The 12,500-nt window shown below is 34.5% G+C and overlaps 1 protein-coding gene across 1 annotated transcript in view; it reads left to right on the forward strand.

Moving 5' to 3' along the window:
* Window positions 1-12,500, forward strand: part of pigg (phosphatidylinositol glycan anchor biosynthesis class G) — a 175,639-nt gene that overhangs the window by 143,144 nt on the left and 19,995 nt on the right. The gene's annotated exons all lie outside the window — the stretch shown is intronic.

Consider the following 12,500-nt stretch of genomic DNA (forward strand, 5'->3'; position numbering starts at 1 on the left):
ATTTATTTTCTGTGGAAATTTTTTTGTTTGTTTGTTTGTTTTATTATTATTTTTTTCATGCAAATAAAATAAATGGGAACTGAGGGTTTCAAAAAAGTTCCCATTTATTTAAATTGCCTTTCAAGTATAGTGACCACGTGGTGAAATCACAGCACTGAATATGGCAAAAGAGTTAAAAGAGCCAATCACCTTATTAGGGGTGTAACGGTACGTGTATTCGTACCAGACCGTTTCGGTACAGGGCTTTCGGTACGTTGCACGTGTGTACCGAATACAATATTTTGTGTGCGGAACAAATACATTTTCGTGTTTCCAAATGAACATATTAAGTGGCGGAAGTCTCCGCGCTCAGCGCAAATTCTGCAGCTGATTCTAAGGCCGGCGACACACCGGCTTCGTGGCGCGAGCGTGGCGTTTCTGCTGTTTGTCAGTTGTGTGACGGCTGCTTCGCGTGTTCTGTGTCTTTACACACCAGAATCGTGCCTGACGCGGCGCTGGTGCGCTGCTCCGCCGAGCTGGAGACCGCCGACAGACCAGGATCTTGTCTTCATGACAACAATATCTATACTTCATGTTGAGCATAAATATAAAGCCTACTGATGAAGGACACTGTCAACAGTATTGACGGCAAAATAGACTATGTTTGACAGGTGCAATATGCCAGTGTGTCACCGGCCTAATATTTTCCAAAGGCATCACGCGAGTTTGAACATCACTACAACTAGGAAAAAAACTATTGTAATTCAAACACAGCTCCCATCGGCATTTAAACAGACCTTTGCTCTTAATTCCGATCCTTCCAACGCAATAACGAAATCTGAGCAGGTCTAAAAACTGAAACTGTTGATGCTGCAATTTACACTTTGGAAAAGTTATATATATATCGTTTAAATATGAGCAGGCCTACAAGCTGGGATTGGTAATGCTGCACTGTAATCATAGTTATTTATTTATATTTTTCATTATATTTTATTATATGATATTGGTTTGAGACTGAGAGTATTTTATTTAGTGGAGAACTTTGCAGCAGTATTTTATTTCCTATTCTTTTTTTATTTTATCTATATTTTTATTAAAAAGTATTTTAAAATAGTGTAAACAAATTGTTAAAAAAAGGTTTATAGTAATGAACAACCTGCAGTTTAATGTTTGCATTTCTTTTCCTTACTGTACCGAAAATGAACCGAACCGTGACTTTAAAACCGAGGTACATACCGAACCGTGATTTTTGCGTACCTTTACACCCCTATACCTTATTGATAAAAGCATCATCTCATTGTTTTTCCCCAGAATATACTTGCACTTTAGCTGCACCAACCGGAGAAATACAATTTTTGACATATTTTAGATAAAGATGCAAAATTGAATATGAATACAATTAATATGTTATTGTATTTAATGTTGGTGTATGTATATTACATACAAAAAATATAACATTTTATTATGCGTTTATATATATTTATATTCATGTGTGTGGTTTTTGTAAATATTTTGAATTAGATCTATTTTTTTATTTTTTAGTATGAAGTTTTTATAAGTTTTAGTTTATTTGGATTTAGTTATTTTATTACTTCATGTTACACTAATGCTGACTTGGGAATTAGTCGAAATCAGTTTAAGGGTCTTTTATATTTCATCTTATTTCGGCAGTTTATTTTATTTCACAGTTTTTTTAATTGTTTAAATTTTATATTTATTATCGAAGTAATATAAACTTATATTACTTTTTATTTTGTTTAATATTTATCTTAATTTAATTACATTTTGCTTTTTACACTAGTTGAATATGGTTCTGTTGTGTTTCTGTTTGTTAATAATTTAATTTAATTAAATTTAATGAATTTCCACGTTTGGACAATATCTGGATGGTCATCCAGAAAAGTGACTTGCTTAAGTGAGGTCTTTGGTGATAAATGTTTGACTGTGCCAAGATATATAATCACACATGAGCCAACGAACAAGTAAAAACTGTCCACAACTGCTGATTCAGTTCTTCTTCTGTGCTGTGCGATCTAGCCAGTAGCACATTTAATACCTTTCTGAATAGATATGTAAATCACTGATATGCTTCACGCTGCTTTTAGAGGTGTAAACAACCTTGAGTCGGTTTTGCATCTGATTTATTCGTGTTAAAAGACCAAAACAAGAATTATTGCACCACATGCATGAAACAAGCTACTAAACAACTCAGCGTGTGGTATTTAGTCCATCCAAAATAGGTTTCTTCATGTAAACAAGAAGTATTAATAGCTTTTCTGATATCATAAGCATATTTTTAGCATGTTCACATAATTATGTTAGACAGCATCACATCTTGCATACCAGCCAATCCCAGAATGTAATGCAACAAGGTCAGTGAAAAAATAATACAAATCTAAGCTTGATTTTGAGCTCGTTGTTTGGTTTTGCTTTTTTGAAATATTGTTCTGCCTTTGATTCAAATATAAATTAAACAAAAGCACAGTCAAATTTAGTGGAGAAAAAAAAACACAAACACACAAAGGATGGAGTGAAAAGATGTCAAGCAAGATGCTTTTTTTAATCAGAGTTTATGCTCAAAGCTGTTTACGGGGGAAATGATTGTTGTCAGAGAAAGCTGAGCGCAAAAGAAATTAGGAGTATTTGAATGGAGTGTGGAAAATGAAGTGTGGGAGCGTTTGGGTTTAGTAGTGACAGTATGAGAAGTATGAGCTGAAGTGAACTTCATAAACTGTGTTGTCTGAAAGGCATCTTACATGCAGAATAAAGAATTCCCACATTCAGACGACTTCAACAATGTCTGTGTTTACCGTCAGAGAGGAAACCATGATTTACAAAAGCACTTCTCAAGGGACAGAGGAAATATTGTGAGATGTTACAGGTCTGGTGAAATCATAGCGCTTTGAGCATTAAAGCTGAATATTTTGTCTTGCAGATATGTGCACAAGCCAGAGAAATTAGCTGAAGCGTAGCCAGTTCGTGCAGGAAAATAATATGGAAAAGCATAAAGGAAAAATTCAGAGCAGATGTACTCGCTGAAATAAATACATATCCAAGTAGTAATTCCACCGTTGATAACTGGTTGATGAATGCACTGTAATATTTTTTTTTAGCCGTCCAGTACCTGTGAAGTGATTGATGCCCATATATTGCATTCTGTGGATGATTTAATAATATTTATATTATTCCATCCAACAGCCAGCCTGTTTTTGACGGACACGATAACATGCATAAGTAGTGAACTCTTTGATTTTAAGATATTATAAAACATGCTGGAGGCATTCGGAAATTTTTGCATAGTGAATTATACTTACTTTACAGAATGTAAATTTTGTGACATAAGTCATGTTACTCAGAAATGGACATTTAAAAAAAAAAAATTACATTCAGCCGTCGCAAATTTGTTGATATTTGAAGTTCATTTTTTTTCACCAGGAAATGAGTGGTTTTAATAGGATGTTTAATCTGCTAAACATGATTTTATACTACGAACCAAACATGATATTTATGTATTGTTTCTGTTAGGTTACCAATGTCACATTCATATTCAACTAAAGCAGCAGTTACATGTGTCTGCATGTAGGGTCTTCCAAAGGCCACTTATGAGACAGTACTGCTCTGCACCCTTGAGAGCACTCGCTTCAAGTGCTCTGCCCTCCAGAGTCAGCTGGCCATGGTCCTTGATGCTCACTTTCAAGTGGAATTTGCCCTTTTTTCTCTGCGTTTTGGTTCCAAACACATCTGAAGAGAGTAATTAAAAGCAATCATGCACACCTGCATCAGGACGAGGCCCATAAAAAGCTCTGTATTTTTATCCTGATTAATCTAGGGCTATGTGTTGTGCTGACACCTGATTTGAGAGTGTTTGTGCATGTGGATCCCACACAGAGATGGAAATTTATTCTGCTTCAGATCAAGAAATAGACACATAACTGTGCGCATGCACTCACATAATTCTCTTCTAAAGCAATTCGAGATATTATGTATATAAATTGTTTCAAACAACAAGTGTGGCGTGTTGCACGTCTCGCACAGTTTTTGCTATGAACGTGAGTGATATCTCAAATCGGCTTTGAGGAGAGGTGTGCTAGTGCTTTTCTGAGCAATCAGATGTGCGATTTCTGTCCCGCAGACAGTGAAATAATCTCATAGGGATGGTCTTGAGCTGTATCAGTGTACCAGAATATCATTAGAGAGATGGATATGGGCTATTTTGGACACTGTGATTAACCTTAACATCATGGCAAAACCCTAGCAATGATGGCACAAGTTTTGCATGTGTTTATATTAATCATAATAACCTGAGTGACACTGTGTCAAAGTGCTCTAATGTACGGCTAAAATGTATTTTTGTTTTTAATCTATTTATTTATTTGTTTGCTTATTTTTATTCAATATTATTTATCCAATTCATTTATCCAATGCTCATTCATTCATTCACTTTTCTTTATAAGAATTCATCACACTAGCAACATTTTTTGTCTCGTTTTATTCATGTATTTTTATTTATCGTTTCTTCAATTTAAATTTTTTTATATTTACTTATTTTATTTTATTTTATTTTATTATTTAAAATATATTGTTATTTTTCTTGTATGTTTGTTTATTCGCCTTTTGATTCTTACAGTTGTTCAGCCGTATCTATTTATTTATGTATCTATCGGAATTCAACACCCTAGCAACCACCCAAAACACCCTAGCAACCATCTAGAATACCCTAGGAGTCACGGCATGACTTTTGCATGTGTTTATGTTGATCATAATAACCTGCGTGACTCTAAGTTGAAGTGCTGTGCTCTAGGGTGAAATGTCATTGTTCTTTCATTTCCTCCAAAATCAGACGGACAGCTGTGGGCACACAGATCAGCAACACTGGAATTGAATAAAACAGAAAGATGGGGGTGAATGAATAAATAAACAGACATTTCGTGTCTTCAGCATATTTATTGAGTTTATGTAAGGCGGCGTGTGGGGTCTGTTGTCTGGAGACCGCTGAACATGGTCTTGCACAAAGTTTTCCTTTATTAGAGCGGACATTTTTATATCTGACGCAATATCTGGCAACCCATGCCACCTCTCTTTCACACACACATGCTGATATTATTGTTATTTTTTTGTGTGCGTTTCACACACCTTCAGTACCAGACTGAAACCCATCAGATCGAGTGAATCGCTGGCAGAACAGAAAAATTATAATATTATTTAGATGAGTGCTACACACAAAATGTACAATGTATAATGTTTGAATCCAGCACGTTGTAGAAAGAGCCTCATTTGCATTGTTTTTGCCTAATGAAGATTGACCTCATTTAAATATGCGTGTGGCAGCACTGTAAAAGTGCATACGCAGCTGGTTTTGGTGGATGGTTTAATGTTGAGGATCAAATATGTTCAGATTAATTAATCTTCACTTTCACTGTTATTTGTCACTGGAAACTTTAGGTTATTGGCTTCTAAACTGTTCAAGTCTTGTGTCTTGAACTTCAAGAAACACTGCCAGCATGAACATGAGTTTAGTACATGATTCCAGGGCAGTTATTGTTTTTTTATAAAGAAGCTTTTGCTGACACTAGCGAACTCAAGTGCACTGCTGTTACTTTTGCCCATTCTGTGACACAACAGAGCTTTAAAAATGTTTATACAGGTGCATCTCAATAAATTAGTTTATTTCAGTAGTTCAACTCAAATTGTGAAACTCGTGTATAAAATGAATTCAGTGCACAAGCTTTGGTTCTTTTAATTGTGATGATTTTGGCTCACATTTGGCTCACAAAAACCCACCAACATCTCAACAAATTAGAATACTTCATAAGACCAACAAAAAAAACTTTTTAGTGAATTGTTGGCCTTTTGGAAAGTATGTTCATTTACTGTACATGTACTCAATACTTGGTAGGGGCTCATTTTGTTTTAATTACTGCCTCAATTTGGCTTGGCATGGAGGTGATCAGTTTGTGACACTGCTGAGGTGGTATGGAAGCCCAAAAGTGCTCCAAAATTTGGAGCAAAACTTGGTAAATGGTTGCAGTGACTTTGGTTTTCAAAAAACACAATGGACCAACACCAGCAGATGACATTGAACCCCAAATCATCACAGACTGTGGAAACTTAACACTGGACTTCAAGCAACTTGGGCTATGAACTTCTCCACCCTTCTTCCAGACTCTAGGACCTTGGTTTTCAAATGAAATACAAATCTTGCTCTCATTTGAAAAGAGGACTTTGGACCACTGGGCAACAGTTCATTTCTTCTTCTTCTTAGCCCAGGCAAGATGCCTCTGACATTGTCTGTGGTTCAGGAGTGGCTTAACAAAGAGGAATACGACAACTGTAGCCAAATTCCATGACACGTCTATATGCCTTGACCCCAGCCTCAGTCCATTCCTTGTGAAGTTCACTCAAATTCTTGAATCAATTTTGCTCGACAATCCTCATAAAGTTCTCTCGGTTGGTTGTGCATCTTTTTCTTCCAAACTTTTTCCTTCCACTCAATTTTCTGTTAACATGCTTGGATACAGCACTGTGAACAGCCAGCTTCTTTGGCAATGAATTTTTGTGGCTTACCCTCCTTGTGAAGGGGGTCAATGATTGTCTTCTGAACAACTGTCAGATCAGCAGTCTTCCCCATGATTGTGTAGCCTAGTGAACCAAACTGAGAGACCATTCTGAAGGCTCAGGAAACCTTTGCAGGTGTTTTGAGTTGATTAGCTGATTGGCATGTCACCATATTCTAATTTGTTGGGATAGTGAATTGGTGGGTTTTTGTTAAATGTGAGCCAAAATCATCAGAATTAAAAGAACCAAGGACTTAAACTACTTCAGTCTGTGTGCATTGAATTTAATACACAAGTTTCACAATTTGAGTTGAATTACTGAAATGAACTTTTCCACGGCATTCTAATTTATTGAGAAGCAACTGTAGACTAGTGGGATTTGACTGTGCAGTCTGTTCATCCACAGCAGTTTAGTGGAGCATGTTTAGCAGCACCCTGTTACTGAGGGGGAATAAATTAATATTCATTAATTTATTCAGATTGTTTTTTTTGTTACGCATTTGATCTGTCTTTTTATTTTGCTCAGTTGTTCATTTATGCAAATCTTTTTTTCCAATTATTTGATATTTCTCTTTTGTTTTTCCCTGTTCTTTATTTTTTATTTAATCTTTGTCTTTTTTTGCTCACTTTATTTATTTTAAATGTTCTTTAATGTTAATGTTAAATGTTTTTTTCATTTTTGTTCATTCCTTTATTTGTTTATTTTATCTTTTTAATTTGTTTGTTCATTCCTGTTATTGTTCAATATTTATTCATTCATTCATTGAAATTCTTTCTATCTTTCTACAGAAGAAAGAAAGTCATAGAGGTAATGTGATGAGTAAATGATGTCAACATTTTAATTTTTGCATTAAACACTCATTTTTGAACCTTTATAAATATGATTTATGAGTTCAAATTATTTAACTTATTAGTTTGGTTGGTAATACAAATAAAGGAATAAAGAAAAATATTAATAAAAGGAATAAATATTTAGACTAAATTCATAAATAAAATACTGAACAATTGGTGGAATTAACAAATGAAAAAAGAAAGATCAATAAACAGAATGAAAAAAGAAAAAAGTAATGAAAAAGGATAACTGTTTTGAATAAATAAATAAACTGAAAAACTGCATGAACAAATGACCAGAATATATCAGAGGAATAAAATAACCAAACAAAAAAAAAAGAAAAGAAAGAAAAAATAAAAGACTGTAAAATTGCGTGAATGAATGACAAAATAAAAAAAGATTAAATGAACAACAAAATAAACAAACAATTTGATTTAGATGAATAGACTGACCTAGTAAATGAATTTATAAATAATAATAAAAAAGTCAGTCATGCAGGTTGTATCAACGAGAGTGTGAGTAAATGATGACTGAATTTAAATTTTTAAGTTCAAATCCTTGAACTATGTGAATTATATTTTATAGTAGATTATAGTTCACAAAGTTTATTGACCTTAAAGCTTTAGCTTTGCAGGTGGCATTTTTGTAATTAAACACAAAACTAATTGTTCCACATTTGATCAAAGCAAATGCAGACTCTGGACTCCCGTTTGAGTGTGTGTGTGTGTGTGTGTGTGTGTGTGTGTGTGTGTGTGTCTGTCTGTCTGTTTGTCTGGTGATTTTCTCCGGCCGTCACTTTTCCTGCTGCGTCACTCTCTCGGCATATACGTCCATGCCTGGGAACAACGTGCCGTTGCCAAGTTCTGGTTGGCATGGTAACACATGCTGGATTAAAGTGTTTTGTGCAGATGTAGTTTGTTCTCTGATGGAGCTTATTTACAGTGAAGAGGAACACAGACACAGTGGCAATAAAAATGATGAGATTTACCTTCTTCTCCAGGGAAATTGCTGAAATCTCCAGCATGTTTGCTCTAATTACATTTATTGTGACTGATCCAGTGTTGTGTGAAACTGTAGAGTCTCCAGTGACAAGTGACTCCTGATTTAACATAGTTAAAGTTCATACAGTCACGCTGCCCTTTGGAAAAAGTGCACCATACAAGCAACTTACACAATGTGCAAAGTGAAGCTGTTCAATGTAGGCAATGTACTGTATGTTAAACTAGATCAGATCATCATAATTGGATTATATAATATACTTTTAATCAGAGGAGTATTTTTGGTTGAAGAACAAGGGTTTTAAATGAATGGATCTTGATTAGAGTGACAGCATTACACTAGAAAATATAAATGTACACAAAAAAACTGGAATATAGAGTTAAAAACAGTGATGAATTGCAGTGTTTAACAAATTATTTTAATATTAAACAATTTTTTTGTGCAAAGATGAATCATTTAATTGATTCAGTATAAAAAAATCAAGATATCATGGCCAAGAATTTAAAAATCAAAATAATTAATTTTGTTTTAATTTGGGCATTACTTAACTAAATGAGAGAACGAATTAATCAATTACAGTGTTTCCCACAGAATTCGATTATATTTGCGGTGGTGTGGTGTTTGGGGACCGGGGGGGGGGGGGGGGGAGTTAAGTTAAAATATATCATATATATATATATATATATCTTTATATATATATATATATATATATATATATATATATATATATATATATGTATGTATGTATATATCATAAATATATAATATATTTTTTGTGACAAGTACACATTTCCATTGCCAACACTTAGTGTCAGATAACTTAAAGGGATAGTTCACACCAACCTGAACCTGGAGATAATAATATAATGTCTGGTGGCTGTGATATATATAAACCTACCAACATCTGTTGCCATGATTTTTGGATTGACTGATCGCGAGAGGAAAAAAATGACGTTTTAGTCGCAAAACATCGGTAAATGGAAACGCCGTCATTTCGCAATAGTTGTTTATCAATATTTAGAAAAAAAAACACAAGAGTTTTGCGTGAATCTGTAATGGAAACGCGACAGCGCCTAACCTAGACTAACTTCTCAGAGTTATGTTGAGCAACAGTGTTCATTACTAACCATTCAACTCCGGATTGATTCTGGAGCATTAAGCACCGGTGATCCGTCCTCTAACTAACGCATGCTCATGTTTTGATTCAGATCGTGTTCGAAGAGGAGGGGCTAGTCGTGCATGCCTCCGTTGTCAGTTTGTGAGAGGGAGGGAGCAAGCAGCGTGCAGCTCTACAATAAAATACAATTGTACCCATATTAAATAGTTTAAAAATCTGAATCAATCCGTGGCGGTCAGCGTTGATATTGTGGCGGGCCGCCACAAATTAATGAATGTATGGGAAACCCTGAATTAATAAGTTGTGGGAACAAATTCCTAGTTTTTGTATGTCATGCAAGTCTCTGCAATATGACTTTAAAACAACCATTTATATTGTCGTTTTGTCACGCTACATTGGTAATTGGTAGAAAAAGTGTATGGTATTGGAAAAGCTATACCATTTTAAAAAACATTAGTCAACGGTGATAATTGATCATTTTAGTAAAAAAAAAAAATTGTTGTTGTGGTACAAAAACAGTGATCATAATTTGTTCGACACATAGGCGGAGGGTGAACCAACTTCAGGGTAAGGCTATTAACGCTCATCATAACCCCATCTTTTAGGCAAGCACCCACTGAATAAAAATACAACAAGGTAATTGTGACGTTTTATCTCACATTTTTTCTCTCTAGCTATTGTGAGTTTATATCTCGTAGCTAATTCTGTCCAATTACCTGTTTTTTCAAATCAATGGCGAAGAAAACCTTCCATAATTACCAGATATGGGTGTCATGTCACAATTTTTTTTTTTATTTGACTGAATTTGTGTATAACGTGATCATAATTTAATAAAAAAAACGTTGTAAGTTACCATTTATCATGCTTTTATTTTAACGGTTATTCTAACAGAACATAAATTATATACAAACAGCAAGCAAAGAACGTTTAACCCTTATGCGTTGTTGGGGACGTTTTCGTCCACTAGGGGGTTAAGTTGAGTCTTATTTTGGCCACAACTTTCTCTGTGTTAAAAAGTATAATTAGTAATGAGTAATGTTTCACTTGATTATACATTTAGTCAGGAATTATAGTTTGAAAAAAGTCTAACTAGTAAAATGTTTACACATTATGTGAAAACTAGTACAAGTATATAAATAAATAAAAAGAGACTTACTCATGTTTATGATCTCTGCTGAATAAAGTGCTTCATTCTTTTTTTCTGAGGAAATCCATTTCTCAAATCCTCAACCACATCGCATCTTTTTGGGGTTATTTATGTTTTATTCTTCTCATCGCGAAGCAAACAGTAAAATAAAAAAACTTGAAGAACAGTCTCGCTGCTTTTTCTTCTGTGTGGGCGTATTCAAGCCGCGCGCTTCAGTTTGAATCTGAATAGCGCGTTCAGCGCGGGGGCGTGGTCACATTAGATATAATGAAGGGAGATGTGAAAAACGGACATCACGTTGTTTTCATATGGATTACTTTATCACAGAATATCTGTTTTCGGCGGCACTTGTTTAGTTTAAAAGTAGACATGTCAAGCTTTCTATAGAAATCTCTCTCATGTCTCTTCGTTGAGTATTCACAGAGTTACAGTTCATTTTAATGACGTGTTTGTAAATGAACATCAGCGCAGACAAAGGCTGCAGACAGCACACCTTGTTTGTTATCTTTATTTTATGAGTGCACAAAGTTTTGTTGTTATTATATCTGTATCCAAAAAAAGTAGACCCTTTACAGATTCGATTGATGTATTGCTCTTATCTGTACGATTAAAACTGAAAGTGTAATTTAAGTTCTTTTCGGGGTTATCAGGAGAATATGACTCATAACGCGTATCCGCGTTAATCGACTTCAGAGGGTTAAACTTCAGTACAAGTCAAGCCCTTTCTTGTGTTGCTTGCTGCTCTTCTCACCATTAAATGACCAGCACGATGGCATGCAAGTGTTTAAATCCACGTACTTTGCTTTTGTTTAGTCTATACTTATCACCACCATCAAAAGGCAGCAGGTGCATAAATACACTTTTGTTTACTCCATGTAGTTCTGAGAGCTGAGGTGTTTTTTTTATTTGTTTTTTGACATTTTGATTTTCTCAAATACATCAAGGTAAGTGCGCAAAGGTCTCTCTCACAGACTCTCTCTCAATCTCTTTCTCACACACACACACACACAATATAATATGCTGTTATACTCCATATAGCTTCATATACAAGTCAGAAACTAAGCTTTTTTTGAACACAGGCCTATCTAAAGGGTTAATGGTCCCACCTAGTGATCAACTGTAAAAATAACAAATGTTAACTCTTCCCAACAGGAAAACCACCAACAATCAAGAATCTCACACACACACAAACACTATAATTTGCTGTTATACTCCATATAACTCCATATACAAGCCAGAAACTAAGCATTTTTTTGCACAGGCCTATCTAAAGGGTTAACGGTCCCATCTAGTGATCAACTGTAAAAATAACTAATTTTACCTCTTCCCAAAAGGGAAAACCACAAACAATCAAGAATGCATGATTATATGGTGTCATGGCTTTGAAATAAAAAAAATTCATTATAATAGAAGTCAATGGGGCAAAAACAGCCACCAACAACAAATTAGGGAGAAAAAATTTAAATCTAATGCTGCACAAAAACTAAAAATGCATCAAAGCCAATGTTGCTACTAATCTTTGACATGCCCAAGACTGTTATAAAAAAGTAAAAAAAAAATCCAGCCACAATTACTTTTATATTGAAAATAAGTCATTTTGTGTGTGTTTTTCCCCCAAATCAGTGACATCATTTATGAACTTGGCAATTAAAGAGTTAAAATCTTGGATTTTTTTAAAAAACATTTGGTAGTTTTGATCAGGACTGAAGTTGATTAACAGATTTATGCAAAAAAAAAATTGAGAAAAAATATGAATCTGACACATTTTTACAGCAGTTTAATTGAGTGGATGTTTTCATCCCGAACATAACGAAAGGGTAGTGAATTTGAACAATGCACAAGGGTTAAATTATCAAAGAACATAATGACTGA

Source organism: Carassius carassius, chromosome 29, assembly GCF_963082965.1.
Source record: "Carassius carassius chromosome 29, fCarCar2.1, whole genome shotgun sequence".
NCBI lineage: Eukaryota > Metazoa > Chordata > Actinopteri > Cypriniformes > Cyprinidae > Carassius > Carassius carassius.